The following is a 12,488-nucleotide window of genomic DNA, read 5'->3' as shown; positions in this document are numbered from 1 at the left end:
AGTAATAGAATGAAGCTGGGAAGATAAATTGAACCAATATATTAATGAAAGCTTAAATGCCAGATTATGGGTTCAATGGAAATCTGTTGCTATCATTTTTACCAGGGTAGGGAAATTATGAGAATTGTATTTTGGGCAGTCTAAGCTGGGAGGAATGTATGGAATAGATTTTAAAAGAAGAGACTTTAGAACTAGGAGGTTATTATTACACTAATGAAGTATGGAGTGATAATAGCCCAGGATAGCTGGTGACAGCAGAGTATACTGAGAACATGGTAATGCTCTAGCCATTTGCTAAGAGCTTACATGAATCGTCTCACTCAATCCTCCCAATATCCCTATGTTACAGGTACTGTTATTACTCCCTATTGACAGATGAGTAAACTGAGCACAAAGACATTAAGGAACATGCCCATGTTCCACAACGACTAAATGATAAAGCATAGGCAGTCTCCAGAAATTGTACTTTTTAACCATTGGCTCTGGAGTCAATAACAGATATAAATTTTTGAACTTGCATGTCTAAGTAAAAAAAAAATAGCTCAATTAACAAATACAAGGAGGTTTAAATACTTGTTTCACTTAAAAACTTTACCAGCTAAAAAAAAAGTTATATCATTCCTTTCCTAAATCACACTCACTGAAAGGTTTAGTGGTTTTCAAATTCAATAATAGAATTTTAATAGCAGAATGTATCTCAGAGAGTATTTACTCCAACCTCACAACTTTACAGGAGAGAGAATTGAGACCGAGATTAAGGGAATTGCCCAAAGTCAAAAAGCTAGCTAGGGATCGAAGTCAGATTAAAACCCATACCTCCTGTTTCTGGCCTACTATAATACAGTACCCTGATTTTATCATATATAAAAGGATAATATAACTCTTCTGTTATGGTTTTCATAGCAAATATATGGAAGATCCCAATACAGACTCATAAAGGGAGAGTGGTTTTTACTATAAATTCTAGAAATGTATATAGTTGATTGCATAACTACTCACTCAAAATCACAGTAGTAAGTGTATTAACAAGTAAGCCCATTTTTCATTTTAACAGTCTTAATAGATAAATTTATTTGCAACAGTGGATTTTCAGGCAATGATGCCAAATGGGTCCATTTCTATATTATAACAAATCTTTAGTGAGCAAATAAATAAAAATCCATATACTATTTGTTATCTCACAATGATAATATGGATTTTTGTTTTGTTTTGTTTTTGCTTTGGCAGAGTGGGAAGGTGGAGGGAGCACCAGAAAGTGTCCAAATTTGAAATGCATTGTTGTCTGGAGTGTACATCTTTCCAGATCTTTGACCTTTTTTTTTTTTTTTTTTTTTTGCTCATTACCAGGTGTTTCCCTTTGCAGAACCAGAGTAGAGCATTGATAGTAAAAGCATGGCCAGACCAATTTGCTCTCATTTATTTTGAGCCATTGCCAGACTCCGAGAAAAAGAACAAAAGGAAGCATATCCTTTTCATGTATTTTTAAATTGAATGATCTTCCATGAAATATCTTCATACTATTAAGTATGTTAGAGAATGTCCTACATTGATGTAGGACTAAAATACCTTTGAGAATTCTGTGGGTTCAGGGCTAATGGAATGTGCCAAGAGGGCTACCATGCAAGCAGAGAGACCACACTGGGAGGCTCAGAGAGTAATGGCGTAGGCTTCTCTGTCAGGAACAAGACAAGTCCAAATAATAACTGAAAATAGTCTGTCAGTTATTTCCCAATGGCCCTCCCTAGCCACAGGTTAGAAAAATAAGAATAAAAGGAGTTTGAAGTAAGAAGAAAATATAAACCAGGCAGGTTGTAAAGAAAAGCTTGATTCACTTCCAATTCATTGGATGAGCAACTGATTAAAGATGAATGCATAAATACCAGAGAGTTCACATCCCTGGATAGAATAAGAAAGAAAGAGATAAGAGAAGCATACATCCAACTGGGGTGGAATGAAGGGGGCAAAAAACGAGAAAAGCAAATAAAATTTAAAAAGCAAAAGGAGAGGAGAAAGAAAACAAAAAAATTAAGCTGACAGGAAGGAACATATGAAATGCAGCTGTGATGCTCATTTGCTCTTCTTTTAAAATGTAAATTACTTGTGATTTTGAAGTCAAGGTCTTAATATTTTCCTGTGGAAATATAGCCACGTACACTTAAATAGTCTCTTCTACAAAAGAGAGAAAATTAGGAGAGATAATGTAGTTTTACTGCAAGGAATTTAAAAAATAGTCCTAAAAACCTCAAGGCATTTCAGTGTAAGTTGTCTGCAATAGACAACTGCTTTAAAAACCTCCAAATTTCCTAAGCCTGATGTAGGCACAAAGAGAGCCAGGGACTTGGTTGCCTGGCAACCGCGCTCTTCACAGGCAGCTGGAGTAAAAGGAACCGCCTGGTGCCAAGTGGCCTTTCACCTGCTTCGTTAAAGGGAAATCAAAGTGAAAGCGTTACTTCGCAGGGGCCAAAGCGCCCCTTGAGAACCAGAGGCTGGAGAAACCCTCCTCCAGCTTCACTTTGTTTGGGGAATCATTTGAAGGGGGTTTTCTAATGCCTCAGTAATCAGGAGTGCTTTCTGTCTCCTTGCCCCCTCCTCTAGGTACCACCCTGCATATAACTGGCTGTGAGCTTGGTGTTCTGACGTTGTATACAAGGCAAAGCCATCGTTTTAAACTTTTCGCTCCAAACTGATAGGTAAACTCTGAAAACCAGGAAAAACGCTTGTAACTCTTCGAGTGACGACCTTTTAGGAACATCTCCCCAGTTTTTCATTAGATTTGCTTCCTGATAATACTAGGACTGATAAAATTTATTCACGATGAAAAGAAACTTAGAAATAATTACAAAAGTATTTTGTGTTTACATAAACACCTGGTGACTGAATTTAGTTTAGGAATCTACTTGGCTGGCTATTTGAGTGGAAATGAGAAAAGTGCCTGGAGGTGATTTCGTATAAAGAGTACAGAGAGTTCCTCCCAAAAGAATTCATACAGCCCATTCCTAAAATGTATTTTTTTTTAATTTATTTATTTGAGAGAGAGACAGAGCACAAGCAGGGGAAGGGGCAGAGGGAGAGGGAGAGAGAGAGACAAGCAGACTCCCTGCTGAGCGGGGAGCCCAATGCAGGGCTCCATCCCCGGACCCCGAGATCATGACCTGAGCTGAAGTCAGACGCTTTACTGACTGAGCCACCCAGGTGTCCCTAAAATATAAAGTATTCTAATACACACCTTCGTCTGTGAAAATTTTAGAATTTGCTAGAAAATGCAGTTTTGTAATGGCAAAACTTACAGCTTAATGAGTTAATTCCCACTTCGTCCAGCTAAATGAGTAACTCCCATTTAGTCCAGCTCTCTTACAGTCAACGGTAAAATGGGAGTGGAAATTGGACAATTAGTTGCATAGCAGTCAGAAACAAAGCACTGGAGAAAGCAGTGGATTCTGGTCCTCACCCCAGCCACTCGGCACCGCACTGGCATTCTAATTTGAGTAGTGTAGACATAAGGAATGTACTTCGTTTGCATTTGGATTTTTTCTCCAGGTGACTTCTGAATAAAAAACATAAAAGTATAATGTCAAACTTTTCAGGTTATTCAAAGTATATGTATTTATTTTGGTTTTATTCACTACCAGTATGAAGTATAGTTACTTTTTATACTTTTTATAGCACTTATTCACTCTTATTTCTTTATTTTATTGTACTTCACTAAAATATGCTTTTTATGTTCAAAATTGTGTGTGTGTATATGTACCTATATATTCCGTAATCCACCTCCCTACTCCATCTCCAGAGTTGAGGAGGAAATGTATTTTTATTCTCCATATGACTTCTCAAGGCAGTCTTCTGCGATTGTCAGTAGCTATAGAATCACCTAGAAGACTTTGGTCAATGAAGGTGAAGAGGTGTCAAGCAGCTAAAAAGAAACAGAGAACAGCTTATAAGCACTCCCAATACCTCTCCCAGAGGTCAAATCAATTACTAAAGACTTGGGTGAAAGTAGAAAGGAGTGTAATTTTGCTCCAAGCTGAAGACACATCTGACCCAAAGTTTATGGCTTTCACCTTCTCAGGAGTGGCTATAGGAATATTAACTGACATTATTCCTCATCTAATCTTATCTTAAAAAGTAAAAACTCCTAGAGAATGTATTATGTGAGAAAATATAGTATATTTGGGCGACCAGGGATTCTTAAGTAATTATTTAAGCAGAAGATTATTTTCTCTTCTAGGATGGCTAAAGTGTTTTTGTAATAATCAAATATTAAAACTTTTTAAAAATAGTCTTCATTTGCACAGTTAAAATGGAAGATGATTTTGTTTTCCTTTATTTTAAAAACCTAGCACCATAATTCCTTTGGGGAAAAGCAATTTAGGTTAGAAGGTAAGACCCTGAGGCCTTAGGTTAGCTCATAGGTTCTTAAACTTGCCTACATTAGTTGGGATCACCTGGGGAACTTTTTAAAAATGCTGATTCCCTCCCTACTCACACCCTCCTCCCCATCAAGGCTGTAATCTTGATTCCACATCTGAATCAATTCTATACGAAACAGCATCAATATGTGCCCAGGAACTTTTAAGTTAGCTTAGATTTAAAAGTTTAAAATGTGTCATTTTCTGGGAGATGGACTTTAGGAGATTAATTACACTATTGCAGAAAAAAATGAGCACAGTGTTTAATGTTATTTATGCCTAATTGCTTGTCTGACACCAGTGTCTTTCTAGTCATGTGCTCATGTAACCTTCCCTTCTAATGCTGAATCTTAATGTTAATGTCCTAAAAAAAAAAAGGTAAAGAGGCAATTAATGCTAAAAAAAATTCTAAATTATATAGAAGTGTAAGTAGTAAAGAAAACGTTAGCAATTACTGTTAGCATCCATGCAGGCCACACTTTGGTAGTGGAAAAGCCATATCAACTATGCTGTAACCATACAACTCCAAGTACACACAGTTTACTTTATAGAAAATAACATAAGCTGAGCAATTTTTGCCATAAAACCATATACATATTCCCTTAAGGTGTAATATTATTTTCTGATAGAATTTTTAGGGTGTATGTAATATTATGCCATCCCATGAAAGAATGGTCAATGTTTTTAATAATTCCCTACCTCTAACATTATTGATGAAAAACAGTGATTTGTGTACAAGAATTAGGATATACCTTTTGTCATTTGCCACCACACACCATTTACAATAATCTATAAATTTCATCATTCTATACCTAAGAATAGAATAAATTCTACACCATTCTATGTTACATCTGTTCACCTGACTTACAGCTTCAAGTTGAGAAGTTGGTGCTATTGCTACTTAGTAATGAGAGATACACTGGATTTTCATTTACTGAAGTTCTGTTTTTGGCAACAAACTGTCCTTCTGACCTTTGTCCCTGAATCCTATAACTGTTAGGGTTCCTAGGTTCAAGAAAGAAAAATCAATTCTGTCTAATTTAAGCAGAAATGGATGTTACTGGAAGGATGGAGGATATTAAGAATTGTTAGGAAAACTGGATATCAGGCTCCCGAATCAGGCAGAAACCAAGCAGACAGGCAGAAGAGCATCAGGCAAGGTCATTCTGCAAAACCAGTCTGGTCAGAAAGCCACCATTAGCTCCACTGCCCTAACAACTGTCCACTGCTGCTGTCATTGGGAATTACTGGAGAAACCACTGGATACCATTGTAGTCACTCCTGTGCATTGCAACTGGCACTATATTCTAAACTGTCCCTCCATCTTCATATTGACTACTTTGGAGTCAATGTCCCCAGCAGAAGCATTCAATCTGCTGAGCTAATATCACCTACTCACACACCTTAAATGCCAGGGGTAGAGGGAAGGAAACTTTGTCCTCCTTTGGCTTCTATAATGGGAGCTGGGGCTCTGGATCCAACCAAGATTTTAGGAATCGAATATTTCTTAAAATACAAAAGGGGTTTGGAAGATGGACAGCCAAAAAAGGAGGAAGCATCTTTGTACCATATTTCCCAAGGACTACACATGTGAACAGAATCATAATTCTATCATAATGGAGGTTGACATAGAAGGGAGCATCCATTCCATGATAATGAATTTGTAGAATCAATTTCAAATATGAAGAACAGACAAAATTACCATTAGTTAATTTTGGATGACTGACTCTGGGATTAGGTACAAGTTTTGTGTTACTATTTTGATAACTGTGGCCAACATAGGTCATGAAAGCAAATACCAGGAGCCTTAGACACAAGCAATAAACACAGTTACCAACATGGTATGGGTACCATTTAATGGGTAAAAGATTTGGTGGCTGGACAGTATTTCTGATGAATAGTGTTAACTACACAACATATCAATATTTGTGTGATGCAAGTAAAGCAGTGGTTAGATGAAATTTTGTAGTTTAAAGTGATTATATTATAAAATAAGTAAGATTTGAAATCATATCTTTAAGAGTCCATGTTAGGAATCCAGCAAAATATGAGCAAATGAAAACAAAGGCAAGTAGAACAAAGAAAATAAAGAAGATAAGAGAAGACTATAAAATAGAAAAATCATTAATTAACAAAACTACAAGTTGGTTCCCTGAAAATATCCATCAATGTAATTCATCTTTTTAACAGAACATAAAATAAGACAAAACCATCTCAATAGCTGCAGAAAGTATTTCACAAAAGTCAATACTTATTCATGATTTTTTCAAAATCATTCAGAATATTAGTGATATTAATAAATGGAACTAACAAATAACAAAGGAAATACATAATAAGCATTTGAAAAAGTGCTTAACATCGTAAGTTACTGAGAAAATTCAAGTTAAAATCACAATGAGAAGGGCGCCTGGGTGGCTCAGTCGTTAAGCGTCTGCCTTCGGCTCAGGTCATGATCCCAGGGTCCTGGGATCGAGCCCCGCATCAGGCTCCCTCCTCTCCCACTCCCCCTGCTTGTGTTCCCTCTCTCACTGTGTCTCTCTCTGTCGAATAAATAAATAAAATCTTGAAAAAACACACACACACAATGAGATAGCACTACGCGTTCACCGGAATAACCAAAATTTAAAAGACTGAACATATTAAATGTTGACAAGGATATAGAGAAACTGGAACTCTCATACACTGTGGTGAGAATGCTAAAAGATGGCATCACTGCAGAAAAGAGTTTGGCAGTTTCATGTCAAATGAAACACATCCTTACCTCATGACCCAGCAATTCCATTCCTATGTATCTACTGGGAGAAATGAAAACATATATCCACACAAAGACATGTACTTAATGTTCATAGCAGCTTTATTCATAATAGTCTAGCACTGGGAACAACTCAATTGTCCATTAATAAAAGAAGGGATAAACTGGTATTTTATACAATGGTACGCTACTGAGCAATAAAAGGTATGAGTTACTGATATGTGAAACAACATGTGAATCTCAAAAACATTTTACTTAACAAAAGAGCCAGGCAAAAAAGAGTTTTTAAAAAGGCGAAAACAAATCCAAGGTGAAAAAATCAGAAGAGTGGTTTTCTTGGAGTTTGAGAGGGTTCATTAACCAGGAAGAGGAATGAGAGAACTTTTTTGTAAAGAATATGTTCTAGATCTTGTTATGGGTACAGCTCATGGGTATATTATTTTTTCAGACCTCGTTGAATTGTGTCTTTATGATTTTATATTTCAATTTATATGAATTTTACCTCAAAAAGAAAACTTAGCAAATATTAAACTCTTAGTAGGTTTGCTTTGCAGCTTATCAATTCTGAAATGCTCTTTTGTATACTCTAGGCTTCAGCAAGCGAATAAATATATTGAGGATAACTGGAAGAAGTTTTCTCACTTACACACACACACACATACATGTATGTTTTCTATCCACTGAGAAGGCATAGGAGCAAAGACACCAATAGCAATGGCATGCCTACTTTCCAGGTCTTAGTTTCTAAATTTATTCTCCACTAAATGGAACCAGGATTCCCAGGAGAAAGAGATGATACCAGTGCTAAGACATGCAAAGTAAAAGATAAGTCTGGAACATCATGTTCTGATAGAAAGTGAGGAAGTAAAGAATTAGGGAACATATCAAATGAACACAGGAGTCAGCTCAAAAAGACTCATAATGGACGAATCTGGGGCAATCTGACCACCAAAATAAATACTGATAGTAACGGATTATAACCTAGTGAGTAAAATAAGAATCCATGACTCCATACTGACATAAATTCATAAATGAATAAAAAAATAAATGCAAAAAAAGGAAATGCACTTTTTATGGTAGAATGCAGACCAATAAATGAAGAAAGGGGGATAGAGTTAGAAAACCATGAGCCGACATCAAATCTAGTAGATAAAAGTTTGATGAACAGGCTATTTACATAGTCTCTCCACAAACTACCTATTAATTAGGAAGGGAAAATAGTGAATTTACCATGGAGGAACCTGGTAGACATCACTTTACTCAAGTGATCAGAGCTAATATCACTAATATTAATGTGGTCTGAATCATGTGCCCTAATATGATTCAGTGAGAAGGCTAAAATAACACTTCAGTGAAATTCCAGATAAAAATGCATAACCTGAAACTAATAATGATGAAACATCATATAAACTCAAGTTGAGGAATATTCTATGAAATAACTAATCTATAACCCTTCAAAAATTTAAGACCAGACACATTAAGTATGGCTGATGATCTGTTCCAAATTAAAAGATACCAAAGAGACATAAAAAATAAATGTAATCCATGCTCCTGGTTTGGATCCTGAATTGGGAAAAAAAAATAAGGAAATGTCCTCATTTTGATAACTATGTTGTCAATAGGTAAGAGAAAGTACATGCTCTTAGGAAACACAGTGAATTATTTAGGGGTAAAACATGCGATCTCTTCAATTTACTTCCATATGATTCAGGAAAAAAAAAGAATAATATGCAAGTATACAGAGAGGAAGCAAATAGGACAAAAGGAAAATAATTGAATTTGGGTTATGTGGGTATTTCTAGTTCCCTGTACTATTCCTGAAACATTTCTGTAAGTTTGAAAGTGTATCAAAATAAAAAGTTACAAATAAATAAATAAATAAATAAATAAATAAATAAATGCCAGGAACTCACTCTTCTACCATCATACCCCCCCAAGAAAAGCTGTTACACAGGAGATTAGTGAGTCAAAAAAGAATAGTACAAAATTCCAGTGTTTCTAGCTCCGGGTCTTTGTAAGGTAGTTCCTAAACTTAGGATGGAAGAAAGCTCCTCTTTTGCCCTCCTAGGAAAGGACCCTGAAGGTAATACATGCCTTCATCTCAAGTCTGGTTCTATTTTGACTGATTGCAAGAATAGGACTAAGGAAGCAAGAATCAGGCTAATTATTCTTCTGCCTTAGGAAAAAAATATTTCATTGTTGGTGAAAGAGTTTTGATGCATTTTTTATGAATGATAAAGAAAATTTTTTCTGGGGCGCCTGGGTGGCTCAGTCGTTAAGCGTCTGCCTTCGGCTCAGGTCATGATCCCAGGGTCCTGGGATCGAGCCCTGCATCGGGCTCCCTGCTCAGCGGGAAGCCTGCTTCTCCCTCTCCCACTCCCCATGCTTGTGTTCCCTCTCTCGCTGTGTCTCTCTCTGTCAAATAAGTAAATAAATAAAATCTTTAAAAAAAAAAAAGAAAATTTTTTCTAAAGTAGCTGGGTATTTGTAAGCCTACAGCTATGCTGAAGACAAAATGCACACAGCAGTTTGAGCACTGTCTATCATTAACTGTGTGAGGTGTAAGCATTCTGTTTAGTGAGATCAAGATTCTTTTTGTTTGAGAAAAAAAAAAAAAAGGACTGAGTTTGTTGGGAGTGGGATCCCGGGACATTTGCATCCTTTTCCTCGCCAGAACATTTTTTCTATTCATTTGTATCTTGTCGTCCACAGTCTTTATGTCATAAGGTACAGCATAGTTTTTACTCACTAATGAGCCCTGATCAGAATTCAACCCTTGTAGGTGAGATTTACACTGGAAAGGATACGTATCCTTCAGATATGCCCTCAGTAAGTCTTTGAAAAAATCCACAGTAATAAATTATCCATTCTTTTCCAAATTTGAAATATTTATTAGAAATGATATTTCCTGTCATTCAACTAGACATAAAATGCCTAATATATAAACTTATCATCAGAATACATACTAATAGTCTTGCCATTAGCTAAGGCTAGTACTTTGTGGGATGAAAGACACTCCACTCATATGTCTATTTTCTTATTGTTGCTTAAAAAATTTTAAAGTAAAGCAGCTAATTCTCATTGGAATAAAAATTTGTATTGGACATCTTATAATTATATTATTCTTTATTATCTCTCTGATCTTTGGTTTCCTCATTTGTAAAATGGAAATTAGAAATATTAAATGAAATAACATATATAAAGTGCTTAGTACAATGACTGGCACATAATAAATGCTCAATAAATGGATCCATATATATATATAATTTTATATTCAAGTTAAGACTACTATATTGAACATGTGTTTATTAGCTCTGAGATCAAGAAACTAGAGATCTCAGAAAAATTTTAGCCAATACGCAGCAAAAACATATTGGGAGATAGAACCCCAGGCTAGTGGCATGCAGAGAGGTTGGTGAAAAACGGGCTAGTTTCCACCACCAGCCCCTTCAGAAACCCAGCAAAGCACAGGATTTGGAAGCATTTGATACAGAGGAAGACAGAAAATTACAGAGAATAAAACAGTTATGCGGAGGGGTGAAGGAGGGACACAGAAGATAGGTTGACAGTCTATGTTCAGCACCTTCAATTTCCCTCTTCCACTTCCACACACTGAATACAAGTGGTCAGGTACCTTATCCCCAGGGACAGAAAGGCTTAGGTATAAAGGTTTTGTCATTGATAATATTGAATAGTAGAGATAAAATCATTGGAATATGAGGCACATAGTAGAGTAAGGATGAGGTACATAATTGAAAATAAGAGTAATTACTAAACCACTGTAAACATGACAGACTGATCCCAAGACCTGCGCCACCTTATACAGATGATTAGAAACCAATGGACAGGCCGCATGTAGAAGAGTGGAGAATTTTTTTCTGGAGAAATTAAAAGATTCCAGAGATTGACCTCCTTGCATGGATATTTGAGGCCTGAGTGACTGACCATCATTCAGACCAATTTCACAAGAGTGAGAATTACTCACTGAAAGCACCAGAGATCACAGAGCTTCCAATCAAAATTTAAGGGCCTTGCTGTTAAATAGGAACGGTCATCAGGGATCAGGAAACATGTGCGGAAAGTCTCCAGAATGTAAGAGAGAGGCCAAGTAAGCAAACCAAGAAAAGAGATCCAGAGAGAGAGAATGCATGAAATGCAAGAACATTTCAAAATTAAAACCAAGCTGCAAATTAATGTATCAGGGAGACAGAAGTTTTTGCATCAATAAAAATGGATGTCACTTAGAAGGAAGAACTAAAATAACATAGTTGAAACAAAAATTTCTACAGAAGCCTGGAAGTAAACAAAATGTCAAGAAGAAGGAAAATATGCGAGAAGAGCTAAGAATTAACAGCACCAAACCAAGAGCTCAAATGACTAATTATTATGACTTTCATAAAGAGCATAGAAGGAAAGTCATGGGTATAAAAATATTTTTTAAAAGCAGACTTTTCCAAAACTAAAAGATGTGCATTTCCAGATTAAAAGAACCCCAAAATGTACCAGCACAATTATTTTTTTATATATCCAAAACAAGGCATATTATCATGACATTTCAGAATACCATGTTAAAAAGACAACCCTAAACAATTAATAATAATAATAATAATAATAATTTTAAAAAGAAGTCACATCCAAAGAGTAAGAATCAGAATTACATCAAGCTTTTCAACAGCAGCACCTGATGATTCAGAAAGAAAGTAATTTTCAACCTAGAATTTTTTCATTCAAGGATAAGAGTAAAATAAAGATATTTTTATATATGCAAAGATTCATAAAATTATCCTTCCTTTCTTAAGCATTGTTGGAAAGGAACGCAGAATGGAAAAAAATAATTCTACACAGGCATTCGTGCCAGAGTTTGACAAATAAACTGTTTCCTTATAACTTAAATACTAGCTTATCTGTGATAGTAAGGGAGAAAGAGGAACAATCTATAAATGATGAATCAAGACAAAATTTTAAGCATAGTATTTAAAATTACAAGGTAACCAATATAGAAAATAAAAAGTAACAAAATTATATTGAAAGGAAAAGGGGGGTAGTATAAGTGAGATACATTTTTATTTATCAGAGAAAGTTCATATAATGTTTGAAATCGATACTCAAAAGTCGTTTCATAAACATATCTTCATATGCCTATAGTTGGAGTTTGGGTCTATAATGACATGCCTGAAGAAAATGCCCATTCCCATCTTCCCATGGAAGCCAAGTCCTAAGAGATGAGCAAATCAAGGGAGATTTTTAAAATTCCAGTGAGTTGTCAGAAAGTGTCCGTTAGGCACCATGACTTAAGTATTAGGAACACGTTGTGGTTCCAGGGGCAGCAG

This window comes from Phoca vitulina, unplaced genomic scaffold (assembly GCF_004348235.1).
Source record: "Phoca vitulina isolate PV1807 unplaced genomic scaffold, GSC_HSeal_1.0 scaffold9, whole genome shotgun sequence".
In the NCBI taxonomy this organism is placed as follows: Eukaryota; Metazoa; Chordata; class Mammalia; order Carnivora; family Phocidae; genus Phoca; species Phoca vitulina.
This window is presented reverse-complemented; position numbering follows the sequence as displayed.